This window comes from Papaver somniferum, chromosome 1 (assembly GCF_003573695.1).
Source record: "Papaver somniferum cultivar HN1 chromosome 1, ASM357369v1, whole genome shotgun sequence".
NCBI lineage: Eukaryota > Viridiplantae > Streptophyta > Magnoliopsida > Ranunculales > Papaveraceae > Papaver > Papaver somniferum.
This window is the reverse complement of record NC_039358.1, coordinates 245,044,255-245,057,477: the sequence shown is the minus strand read 5'-3', so window position 1 is coordinate 245,057,477 and position 13,223 is coordinate 245,044,255.

Here is a 13,223-nt window from a genome sequence, read left to right as displayed (position 1 = left end):
TGCATTTTTAGGTAATAAATAAAGTTCGGATGAGTCGCGGAGCGAAAAGAGCAGAAAAGTAGTGAAAAGCCGGGAGAAATTACGCAAGGAAGCCGCGAAGAATGGTGCGCACAACCTCATTTTCTACACACAAAAGCGCCTCCGTTCTCAGCCATCAGATCAGTTCTCAGAAGCATCCGACGGTCGCTCCTTCATAGAGCATCAAAATCTGAAGTCTCTGCCGAGCACCACAGCGCTGAAATTCCAAGCCTTCAGATTAGATGGTAGTTGAATCCAACGGTCGCTCCCTTGCTGTGCATCAACGTTTGATATATCCGCCTTACACTACAGTACCTAACTCCATCAAGTACCGTTCGTTTCGTTGTATCACCTCATCCAACGGTCGCTCATCGCTTGCCTCCGCATCACCGTCCGATCTACTACCAGCTCCACATCCCACGGCTCATCCTCGCTGTTCATCCAATTTGATGAAGCCGCCTAACACCCTAGCAACCGAACCCTATGACCTAACCAAACATCCCCTTCTTCCCTAAACAATCGACCTTCACCTCCTTCCTCTCCACCATACCCTGTGCAGAATCACCACCATCACCCTGCCACTGCCATCGCCACCACCTACTCCATAGCCACCTAAACACCACAACCAACTCCACTATAATCACCCCCCCCCATCTTCTAGCCATCTATCCTACCAATTTCTTTTCTTTTCTTTCTCAGAAAACCCTAGGAAAGAAATTGGTACAATAGCTCGAGCTAGAAAGAGAAATTGAAGGCATGGGAAGGAGCAGAGAAGGGAGAAGAAGCATGGGTTGAAGACGGACTCGTCTTATCACGTTTGGTAAGTTCGAAAATCAAAACCCTAGTCTACTGTCAATTTGGGGGTTTTTTTTGTATATGAACCCTAATTCTGTTGAGAGAGAATTGGGAGGAGGAGAGTAAGTGAAATGGGGTAAGTAATTAAACCATTCCCCTACTTTGTCGAAACCCTAGGTCCACTGTGATTTTCTGTCACATTAGGTAGAACCCTAATGTCTACTGTTTTGGGAATTTTTGGGTGAAAAGGGTGTAAACCCTGATTATGTAATTGGGTATAAAAGGGGATATTGGGTGAGTGTTGGAATTATGTTTGGACTAGCCTACATCCAGGACTCTCATGTCCTGTTAACTGTTAATTTTTGTTAAATTTCAATTTACAAGCTCAATTTCAGTTCACTTGTTATGCTTAATGTTTTTAGTTCAATTTGCTGCTTGTTTAATGTTCATGTCTAATGTTTAATGCTTAATGTTTTACAGTTCACTTGTTATGTTTAATGTTTTTATTTTCATCTCCTGTTAACATGTGTCCTGTTTAGGTGTTGTTCATTGTTAGTTCAGTTAGTTCTGTTAAATGGAGTGTTAGATTAAACTTTACTGCATAGTGTTAATTGAGTAGTGGGGAGAAACTAGTGCTCACTAGTGACAATGAGCAAGCTAGCTCTCTTCCCACTCTAATAGAGTGCCTTAGTTTAGCTCCATGTTAGCTTAACCATCTTCCCCTGCCTTAGGCTAACTTCCTTTGTGTCATTTTCACCTTGCTCCTTTGTGTTTTGTTCACTGTTTAGTTTTCATTTGCTTTGTTCCATTGTTTTTGCCCTGTATTGCTTTTGTCTGCTGTTTTCCTGCCATTCCTTGTGCATTCTGTAACTGCTGTTGTGCACTTGCTTTGCTGCATTGTACTGCTGCATTACTATTTGCTCCTCTGCTGCTACATTGCCTTCTGTCACTTGTGCTGCAGCTGCTGCTGCAACTCTGTTGCTGCTGCACTGCTGTGCATTTTCTATTGCTGCTGCTGCCTCCTGCCTCAGCTGCTGTTGCTGCTGCCAAACTGCTGCAGCTCTTGCTCCTGCTGTTGCCTTCCTTTTCCTGCCTGTTGCTGCTTCCTCCCCAAGCCCACAGTCCACTCAGTTCAGCCACAGCTCACTTCACTCCTGAGCCCAAGTCCACTTCAGTGAAACCAAAGGCTAAAGGCCCAACCAACTGAGCCCAAAGCTCAGTTCACTCCCAAAAGCCTCTGAAGCCCAATTAAGGCCAAAGCCTAGTGAACTACCAAGCCCAAGTCACAAGTGAACTGTTAAGCCCAATTCACAGTTGAACTGTTGAGCCCAAAGCTCAAATCAGTTCACTGAAACCAAAGCCCAATTACACTTCAAAGACCAAACTGAGCCCAAGCTCAGTTCATTTTATTGTGAACAAACCCATTAGTACTCAAAGCCCAATTTAAGCCAAAAGGCTTCATAGCCTAATAGAAAATTTAGGAACCCAATTAGCTATAAAACACCACAAAACACACCCAATCTCTGTGGATCGACCCGTACTTGCACGAGCTACAACTGACGACCGTGCACTTGCGGTATTACTGTAGGCCCGTTTTCATTGCTTCATTTTACACACCTTTCCGGACCTGCCAATACCCGTTCACATACTGGTTTAACTGTTAAGACCGGGAACTAAGTTTGCATAACCGTATGTGAACTTATTCACCCGAGTTTGGTCCGTAACTCAAGTTTGTGTACCCTTTTGCAAACTGTTGGTTCATGACCAATATCCGGAACTTAAGTTTGCATATCCGTTTGCAAACTTAAGTGGTTCAAGTTATTAAATCGGTAAAATATGATTCCATACTCATAAACAAATACATCTATATATTAAGGAATGCAATCTTTGCAAACCGTGGCTTAAATGTTCATGAATTGATTCTTTCGAATCATTCCGATTTTGCTTCAATTGGATCATATACACTTCTATGTGATTGCTAAAAATTGAACAACTATGAAGAACACAATTAAATTCTTTGGTTATCATTCATGATTTATTGATCATCACAGTTGATCTAGATGTGTTAGATGAATGTGAATTAGACAAAAGTGTTCATATGGTTAACTTTGGTTAACTATTATTAAGTAAACCGTATGTACACGTTTAGGTATAATTACGCATATCTAAATGAAGTATATTTCATTTGTCCGTGACAAGATAAGTCCATCTAACGGTGGAGAGATATTGCTTTGGTTTTAAGCAAAACGTAGCTTGAATCTTAAATCAGGATTTCATCTAATGGTGAATAATGAATGCTTTGTTTCTAAGGTAACTAAGCAAACCCTGATTTGAAAGCTATATATAGGAGAACTCTAGCAACTGGGAAACCTAATCCCCGCACCTCCTGTGTGATACTAGTTGCGTACTAGAGTGGATTCTCAATTAACCTAGGTTTTTCCAAAACCGTGTAGGTTAACGACTTGAAGAATTCATTGGGATTCTGAATCCAGATCCAACAATTTTCTCTGTAGTTGCGTATTCTGATCTTACTTGTTCAATTATATTGAGTACTATCTTCTTTAAGATTAACTCGATATTTATGTCCGATAGGTGAGATATAAAAAGTAGTCACAAAGCTCTTTATCTCATTCTTTATGATTCCACAATAACTTGTTCTACTACCATATAGTTAAGTTATTGTGAGGTGATTGATATTTCTAGGCTGTTCTTCGGGAATATAAGACCGGATTATCAATTAGTTCCTGTGCACCTTGATTTATCATAAGACGGAACAAAACTTCATAAGTATTTCTGTGAGAGACAGATTTATCTATCAGAATAGATATTTCCGTGGGAGACAGATTTGTGTATAAGTTTTCGACTTTGGGTCATGGCAACTCTTGGATGTGGGTGAGATCAGCTAAGGGAATCAAGTGCGTAGAGTCCCGTTAGGATTCAGAGGCGTAAGGAACGCGACTGTACCTTGATCAATGTGATATTGGTTAGGGCTCAACTACATTCTAGTAAAAAGTTAATCTTGTAATAGGCTAGTGTCTGTAGCGGCTTAATACAATGTGGTGTTCAATCTGGACTAGGTCCAGGGGATTTTCTGCATTTACGGTTTCCTCATTAACAAAATTTCCGGTGTCTGTGTTATTTCTTTTCCACATTATATTTGTTTATATAATTGAAATCAGGGGAGGAAGCACAGGTTGACTAAACCTGGATGTAGACCCCCCTTTTTTCTAGAAAAACCTCATCAAGTTAGGGTTTTACCCTTATTCAAAATATAAAAATTCAGTTTAGTCCACCAAGTTGATCGATTTAGTCCACCATACATAACAGTTTAGTCCACGAGAAGAATAGAGAAGAAAAAAAAGATGGATAATTAGCTACTTAGTTGAAATTCAATGCAATTATTGTTCACAAGATTAACTAGGTATGCTTCTTATCATGATACTGAATTAGGTTTTACGGAATGATGTGAACTGTTTTCTGTAGTTTTGGATTTTTGGTTCTTCTTTAAGTTAATATGATTTTATTTTATTATCAATGAATCCAGGGTTTTATGGAATGAGGTTATCGTAATGCGAGAAAATTTAATGTATATCTAGTAGTCGTCACATTTCCGACTTACAAATCCTGAAGTCCCAGTTACAAGAACATATTTCAGAAGCAACAAGGATGACTACTCGTGTACAATAGGTGTTGATCGATTCCACCTTGTAATATTAGGCGTAAGTAAATCAAATGACTTTATGTGGTGGTAGTTGTGGAACCAACACAACTACCACCACATAAAGTTTTCGACCACAAAATCATTCTTAAACCTGAGTTCCAACCTATCAATCTTAGACCTTATAAATGTCCTTCATTTGGTCACCATTGGCAGAGGAATCTTTCACTACTCTTAAGAATGCTATTTTTACTACTCATGTTCTTTCCCTTCCTGACTTTACCAAGTAGTTTATTGTGACGGACCGGAAAATTATGCCTGACACGCCTGGGCGCAAAGGCCATAACTCCCCCTGTGCGCCAAAATGAAGTTACTACCCGGGCCTTATGGCTAGGCAAATGCATGTCCATTTTCCTTTGCAAGCATGCTCGTGGAGCATGATGCAGCTAACTTAGCTTCCACACCGTTCCAACTTACCTTTGTTCCGCGAAGGGTTTATTAAGAAAACAAAAACTTTCTTAAAACGGCAAAAACGGACTTTTGAGACCCTAAACGATGGAATTTGGCTAAATTCTGGTGACCATGTGGATCTAAAGATCAACACGTCTTGATCTTTGGTCCATTTTCCATCAAAATGGACTTCTCTTGAGCTAAATTACGCCACTCGGGCTTTTAGCCTATGTCAAACGTCTTGATAGGAAGTATGAGCATCCAGTGAATGGAATGCAACTTGCCTCATCAAGTTTGGCCACAATCATCTCTTGCGTTGAGCTACCGAGCCAGATGATATGAGAGGTGGTGGGCCCGGGAAAGCGTATAAAATTGAAGCGTAATAAAACGGGCCTACAGTAATACCGCAAGTGCACGGTCGTCAGTTGTAGCTCGTGCAAGTACGGGCCGATCCACAGAGATCGGGTGCGTTTTGTAGTGTTTCTAGCTAATTGGGTTCCTAAATTGCTGTTGGGCTTTGAATACCCTTTGAAATGGGTTGAACTGAGCTTGGGCTCAGTTGGTCCTTGAAGTGTAAATGGGCTTTGGCCTTACAGTGAACTGAACTTGGGCTCAACAGTTCACTTGTGAATTGGGCTCAGTGTCTTTTGATGTGAACTGGGCTTTGGATTCAGTCAAGGATCTGGGCCTTTGGGCCTTTGAGGAAATGGGCTTCAGTTTGTACAAACAATGGACAGTGGGCTTAGAACTGAGCTTGGGCTTTTGGGATTGCTGTGAGCCAAGCTCAGTTGCAGCAGCAGCAGCAGCAGGGGAAGGGGAGCAGCAGCAGCAACAGCACAAGGCAAAGAAGAAGGAAAGCAGCAGTACTGCAGCAGCAAAGCTGGAGAAAACAGCAGCAACAGCAGCAGCAGTGCAAAGAAAGCAGCTGCACAAGCACTGAGTAGCAGGGTAGGGAAGCAACAACAGGGCAAAAGCAACAACACAAGGGCTTCTGGCTTAGTAGCAAAAGAGGAGTGTAAACAGTGGCTCTAGGCCAAATTGGAAGCAAACCAGAGAACAAAAGAATGGCAAAAACAGCAAAGATTAAACAGACTAAAAACTAAACAGCAAAAGAAAGATGACAATGAAGAAAACAGTGTGAACAAGATAAATGAACCAAGGCCTAAGGCCAAGGGCAGGGATGTGGAGAAGAAGTAACAAAGCAAAGCTAAGGCATTCATCTAGAGTGGGAAGAGAACTAGCTTGCTCATTGTCACTAGTGAGCACTAGTTTCTCCCCACTACTCAATCAACACAATGCATCAAAGTTTTAATCTAACATTCCATTACTTAACAGTGAGTTGAAGCAACAGATACATTAACAGAATTATCATTAACAGGGGACAAACATTAACAATGAACAAAATTAACCTAAACAGGATACTAACATAACATTTGAAAATCAGTGAAAATTAAACAGGATACTAACATAACATGGATACTAACATAACATTTGAAAATTAACCTAAAATGAACAAACCTAGACAGTGAAATTGATAAAGACAGTGAAATTGAAAATCAAAAGTAATTAAGAGTAGACATTAACATGGAATTAACATTTAACACTAACAGGAAATTAAAATTAAAACATAACAGGGAATTAAAATTGAAACCCTAAATTGAAATTTAATTGAAATTTAAGAACTGAAATTAAACCTAAACTAACCCAATTTTGGGGGAATCTCGGCTAGCCCAAGAACACCTTCTACACATACAACACCCCCTCTATTTATACCCAAAAATGAAGAACCCTAATTTTCAACAGTGACCTAGGGATCGATTTTGTAACCTGATTTGATGTGATGAGACCATTCCATCTTCGACCCATGCTTCCACTTGTTCTCCTGTATCACCTCCATGCATCAATTGCTTCTCTAGCACACATTAATCCATCAACCCATAACCTAGGGTTTAGGTTAGGTAATAAGTTGATGGGATAAAGGGCTAGAATGATGGGGGAAGCTTTCAATCACGTGTAGGATGATGACGGAGGTGGTATGGTGGTGTCAGGGTTGGTGGAGCAGGTGGCGGAGCTGGTTCTGCAAACAGGGTATGGTGGTGAAGGAGAGCTCGATGGAAGAAAGAAGAAGGGGTAGTTTGTTTGGGTTATATGTTTCTGGTACTATGGTGTTAAGCGGGCGTATCGAGTTTGATGTTCAGCGAGACTAAGCCGTGAGATGTGGAGCTGGTAGGTAGATCGGACGGTGATGCGGAGGCAAGCGAGGAGCGACCGTCGGATGAAGGGATACAACGAAACGAACGGTGCTAGATTAGGTTAGGTGCTGTAGTGTAAGGCGGAGATATCAAACTTTGATGAACAGCAAGGGAGCAACCGTTGGATTCAACTACCATCTAATCTGAAGGCTTGGAATTTCAGCGCTGTGGTGCTTGGCAGAGACTTCAGATTTTGATGCTCTATGAAGGAGCGACCATCGGATGCTTCTGAGAACTGATCTGATGGCTGAGAACGGAGGCGTTTTTGTGTGTAGAAAATGAGGTTGTGCGCACCATTCTTCGCGGCTTCCTTGCGTGATTTCTCCCGGCTTTTCACTACTTTTCTTCTCTTTTTGCTCCGCAAGTCATCCAGACTTTATTTATTACCTAAAAATGCAAAATTAATTAATAAAAATATTTATTCTTGAAAACAATGAAAACACAGAATATGGGATAAAATGTAGAATTACTGCACAAAAGATGAGTTAAATGCCAACAAAAAGGGATAAATATATACAATATTTGGCACTCATCAAATACCCCCAAACCTGAATTTTACTTGTCCTCAAGTAAAACAAAACTAAGGAAATCCTAACTATACAACTGTCGCTGGTCTCTCGAATGCATTTAGCGTATGCACTAAGCCTTTTAAACCACTAAGTGTCCCTAGTGGACGAGTGAAGTCTCGTGAAGGTTTACCAGAGGTGTGCCTACAAAACCTAAGGACAAAATATAAGCTCAGATTCCATCAAATGTGACATGTGCAAGTCAGTTTAAGCTCACAACAAAATGGAGATGTCAATCTAGCTATCAAAGGCACAATCCTAGCACTGATAACAAAAAAAAGACATGTGATAAGAGTGTAAAGTGTATCTACACATGTGTAAAGAAAGATCTGAAGTTGTGACTACTAATCACCAAGAGATAGTTTCTCAGGCTAAGAACCAAGGTCGAAATCTAGCTAGCTGTCCGGACTTTACGAGAATTGTGAATGAGTTGGAGGTATTTCACAATTACTCGCGTTGTACATCAATGGCATACACCCTCCTTGCTTATTACAAGGAAACAACAAAATGACTCTTTACATGACTCTTATTTACATTGACTACTCTCTTTTATTTTTGGAACAAGAGAGGATGGAATTGATAAATACTTGATTTTTTTTTTTTTTTTGTATTTTCTGATTTTTTTTTTTTTTTTCTGAGTTTATACATCGTTTTTTTTTTTTGAATGAAAACACTTTTGATACAAATACAAAAGGAAACAAAAGATTACATGACACTTTGCAAGAGGTAGCCCTTTTTGATGCACCCAGTTAAATTCGATGGTTGTCTTTCTTAATGTAACCTCTACCTTCTATCCCAACCAACCAAAGAACAAGCTAGTCAAGTTTCGTTCAGTATTCTAAAGTGATTGGCAATCGTAACTTCCTATCAAACACCTTGAAGATCGAGGCCATACATGTATTGGTAGATCGTGCGCGTGCAAATTTCTTATCACTATGTGAATTGTGCTAGAATCAGGGTGCCTAAATATCTAGACTAAGACTCCTAATAAAAATACATATTTGCACAAGAGTCAACATTTCAAGGTAAATGAGCTCCATTTTTTTATGATTTTTTAATTTTTTAATTTTTTTTTGAATTTTGATTTTTCAATTTTTTTTTTGGAATTTTTCAATTTTTTCAAAAAGATGGAGTTTTGTTTTCAATTATGGCAAATTATCGTGGTATCTACTCTATACCCCCAAACCTAAACTAAACATTGTCCTCAATGTTTCAAAATATGCAAAGAATTAAAATGCAACATATGGAAAGGGATATGCTGAGTAGAGTAAAAGGAGAGAGAATACCCGATTTCGGCGAAAGCAGAATTAAAACTCCGTTATTCAAGGCAAAAATCCAACATATTTCAGCCGAGATCATATTGGATTAGCAAAATATACACAAAAGGAAATTTAACTAACACATTATCTACAAGAAAATTTGGTTAATGGGATTGGACTGTTTGGAAAAAATTTGGTTTTTTGGGAAAAAGACAAATTTTGGTTTTGATGGGAAAACGAAAAAGAAAATTTGGTTTAAAAATGGGAGCAAAGTAGAAATTTTGTTTTAAAAATTGGGAGCAAAAGAATTTTTTTTTTTTTTTTTTTTTTTTAAGAACAATAAAATGAAGAAAATAAAATTTGGTTTTTGAAATGGGAGCACGCCCACTGTTGGTCCTCTAATGGAATGGAAGGTAGGCTGCGGCCCACGAAACACTAAGTTTTAATTTTGAAAGTTTAATTTGGCCCAGTTGGCTAAGGCCCAACGTTTGTTTTAAAACTTTGGTTTCGAGATCCACTCTTGAGTGGAAACAAGCCCACAATCGGTTACAAGCTCAGCTGGGTTTAAACCCAGAATACAAAATACAAGTCCAATGGAAGAATTTAAACAAGCCCACACAAAATAAATACAAGCCAACAAATTAAACAACAAGCCCAAAAATAATTAATTACAAACCCAAAATAGAGAAATAAAAAGCCCAAAAAATTGGGTTAATTATTACAAGCCCACAATTAAAGAAATTTGGAAGCCCACAGGTTGGGTTCTCTCAATGGAATGGGTTTAGGCTTACCTTTTTTAGCACAGCCCAGCTGCTCTGATATTGTTGCAAAAATCCAGTTGGGTTTTGGTTCTTTTCCTTGGTGGCGTCCCAGCAGAGGAAAAACAGGTTCAGAAAAGCAGGTCCAACAGCAAATGAAGTGAAGCAGATGCAGATGCAAATGCTATGAAATGAAATACAAAATAGCTAAAGAAAAACACAAGAAAAACACATCATCAATCCCCGGCAACGGCGCCAAAAACTTGGTGGGCCCGGGAAAGCGTATAAAATTGAAGCGTAATAAAACGGGCCTACAGTAATACCGCAAGTGCACGGTCGTCAGTTGTAGCTCGTGCAAGTACGGGTCGATCCACAGAGATCGGGTGCGTTTTGTAGTGTTTCTAGCTAATTGGGTTCCTAAATTGCTGTTGGGCTTTGAATACCCTTTGAAATGGGTTGAACTGAGCTTGGGCTCAGTTGGTCCTTGAAGTGTAAATGGGCTTTGGCCTTACAGTGAACTGAACTTGGGCTCAACAGTTCACTTGTGAATTGGGCTCAGTGTCTTTTGATGTGAACTGGGCTTTGGATTCAGTCAAGGATCTGGGCCTTTGGGCCTTTGAGGAAATGGGCTTCAGTTTGTACAAACAATGGACAGTGGGCTTAGAACTGAGCTTGGGCTTTTGGGATTGCTGTGAGCCAAGCTCAGTTGCAGCAGCAGCAGCAGCAAGGGAAGGGGAGCAGCAGCAGCAACAGGGTTGCAGCAGCAGCAGCACAAGGCAAAGAAGAAGGAAAGCAGCAGTACTGCAGCAGCAAAGCTGGAGAAAACAGCAGCAACAGCAGCAGCAGTGCAAAGAAAGCAGCTGCACAAGCACTGAGTAGCAGGATAGGGAAGCAACAACAGGGCAAAAGCAACAACACAAGGGCTTCTGGCTTAGTAGCAAAAGAGGAGTGTAAACAGTGGCTCTAGGCCAAATTGGAAGCAAACCAGAGAACAAAAGAATGGCAAAAACAGCAAAGATTAAACAGACTAAAAACTAAACAGCAAAAGAAAGATGACAATGAAGAAAACAGTGTGAACAAGATAAATGAACCAAGGCCTAAGGCCAAGGGCAGGGATGTGGAGAAGAAGTAACAAAGCAAAGCTAAGGCATTCATCTAGAGTGGGAAGAGAACTAGCTTGCTCATTGTCACTAGTGAGCACTAGTTTCTCCCCACTACTCAATCAACACAATGCATCAAAGTTTTAATCTAACATTCCATTACTTAACAGTGAGTTGAAGCAACAGATACATTAACAGAATTATCATTAACAGGGGACAAACATTAACAATGAACAAAATTAACCTAAACAGGATACTAACATAACATTTGAAAATCAGTGAAAATTAAACAGGATACTAACATAACATGGATACTAACATAACATTTGAAAATTAACCTAAAATGAACAAACCTAGACAGTGAAATTAAAAAAGACAGTGAAATTGAAAATCAAAAGTAATTAAGAGTAGACATTAACATGGAATTAACATTTAACACTAACAGGAAATTAAAATTAAAACATAACAGGGAATTAAAATTGAAACCCTAAATTGAAATTTAATTGAAATTTAAGAACTGAAATTAAACCTAAACTAACCCAATTTTGGGGGAATCTCGGCTAGCCCAAGAACACCTTCTACACATACAACACCCCCTCTATTTATACCCAAAAATGAAGAACCCTAATTTACGAAACCCTAATTTTCAACAGTGACATAGGGATCGATTTTGTAACCTGATTTGATGTGATGAGACCATTCCATCTTCGACCCATGCTTCCACTTGTTCTCCTGTATCACCTCCATGCATCAATTGCTTCTCTAGCACACGTTAATCCATCAACCCATAACCTAGGGTTTAGGTTAGGTAATAAGTTGATGGGATAAAGGGCTAGAATGATGGGGGAAGCTTTCAATCACGTGTAGGATGATGACGGAGGTGGTATGGTGGTGTCAGGGTTGGTGGAGCAGGTGGCGGAGCTGGTTCTGCAAACAGGGTATGGTGGTGAAGGAGAGCTCGATGGAAGAAAGAAGAAGGGGTAGTTTGTTTGGGTTATATGTTTCTGGTACTATGGTGTTAAGCGGGCGTATCGAGTTTGATGTTCAGCGAGACTAAGCCGTGAGATGTGGAGCTGGTAGGTAGATCGGACGGTGATGCGGAGGCAAGCGAGGAGCGACCGTCGGATGAAGGGATACAACGAAACGAACGGTGCTAGATTAGGTTAGGTGCTGTAGTGTAAGGCGGAGATATCAAACTTTGATGAACAGCAAGGGAGCAACCGTTGGATTCAACTACCATCTAATCTGAAGGCTTGGAATTTCAGCGCTGTGGTGCTTGGCAGAGACTTCAGATTTTGATGCTCTATGAAGGAGCGACCATCAGATGCTTCTGAGAACTGATCTGATGGCTGAGAACGGAGGCGTTTTTGTGTGTAGAAAATGAGGTTGTGCGCACCATTCTTCGCGGCTTCCTTGCGTGATTTCTCCCGGCTTTTCACTACTTTTCTGCTCTTTTTGCTCCGCAAGTCATCCAGACTTTATTTATTACCTAAAAATGCAAAATTAAGTAAGAAAAATATTTATTCTTGAAAACAATGAAAATACAGAATATGGGATAAAATGTAGAATTACTGCACAAAAGATGAGTTAAATGCCAACAAAAAGGGATAAATATATACAATATTTGGCACTCATCAAGAGGCCATAATGTCGCAATCATCTCACAATTAGATGATACAAGCGAAAATGTGTTGGACCGGCAATGCTGCAAATCATTGCGGCTTCCTACGTACCATTCCCTACGCTAAAGGGATCAAGAACAGACCGTAGTTCATCCTCGAAGGGACCGACAACTTAAGACAAAAATCGTTTGCGAGGTCGTGGCTTAGCAATAATGGTAATGCCTCGTCCGTATAAGCCGTTTCGTCAAAATGCACAATGATTTTGCATTATCGGGTCCGCGGCGTGGCATTATGATGCCATAGCATCAAATGCTCTCTTGTAAAGGCTACACAATGATAAATGATCTTTAGGCATCATTTATACTCTTCCAGTTAATCTATGGAGCTTACTTGGTACATAGCCCGCATATGCACCTTCAACCAACTACCCCTCCCTATATATGTTAACTTGCAATTTCTACAAGTATGGAAAGGGGACCAAATTGACATGCCTGCTTCACTGTTCATTCGCAATGATTGCTTTCCTCTAGAATGATTGTGTTAATTCGTAATGATTGCGTTATTTCACAATGATTGTATTTATTCGCGATGATTGCCTGTGATGATTGCGTAACACTCGTTCAGCCAGCCCTCTCTGACCTGATACACAATGATTGTGCGATATTTGCTCTAGGCCAATAACCTCTATAATACTCAATGATTAAGCTGCGATATCGAGGCCACCTACCCAACTGGCCTAATGCAT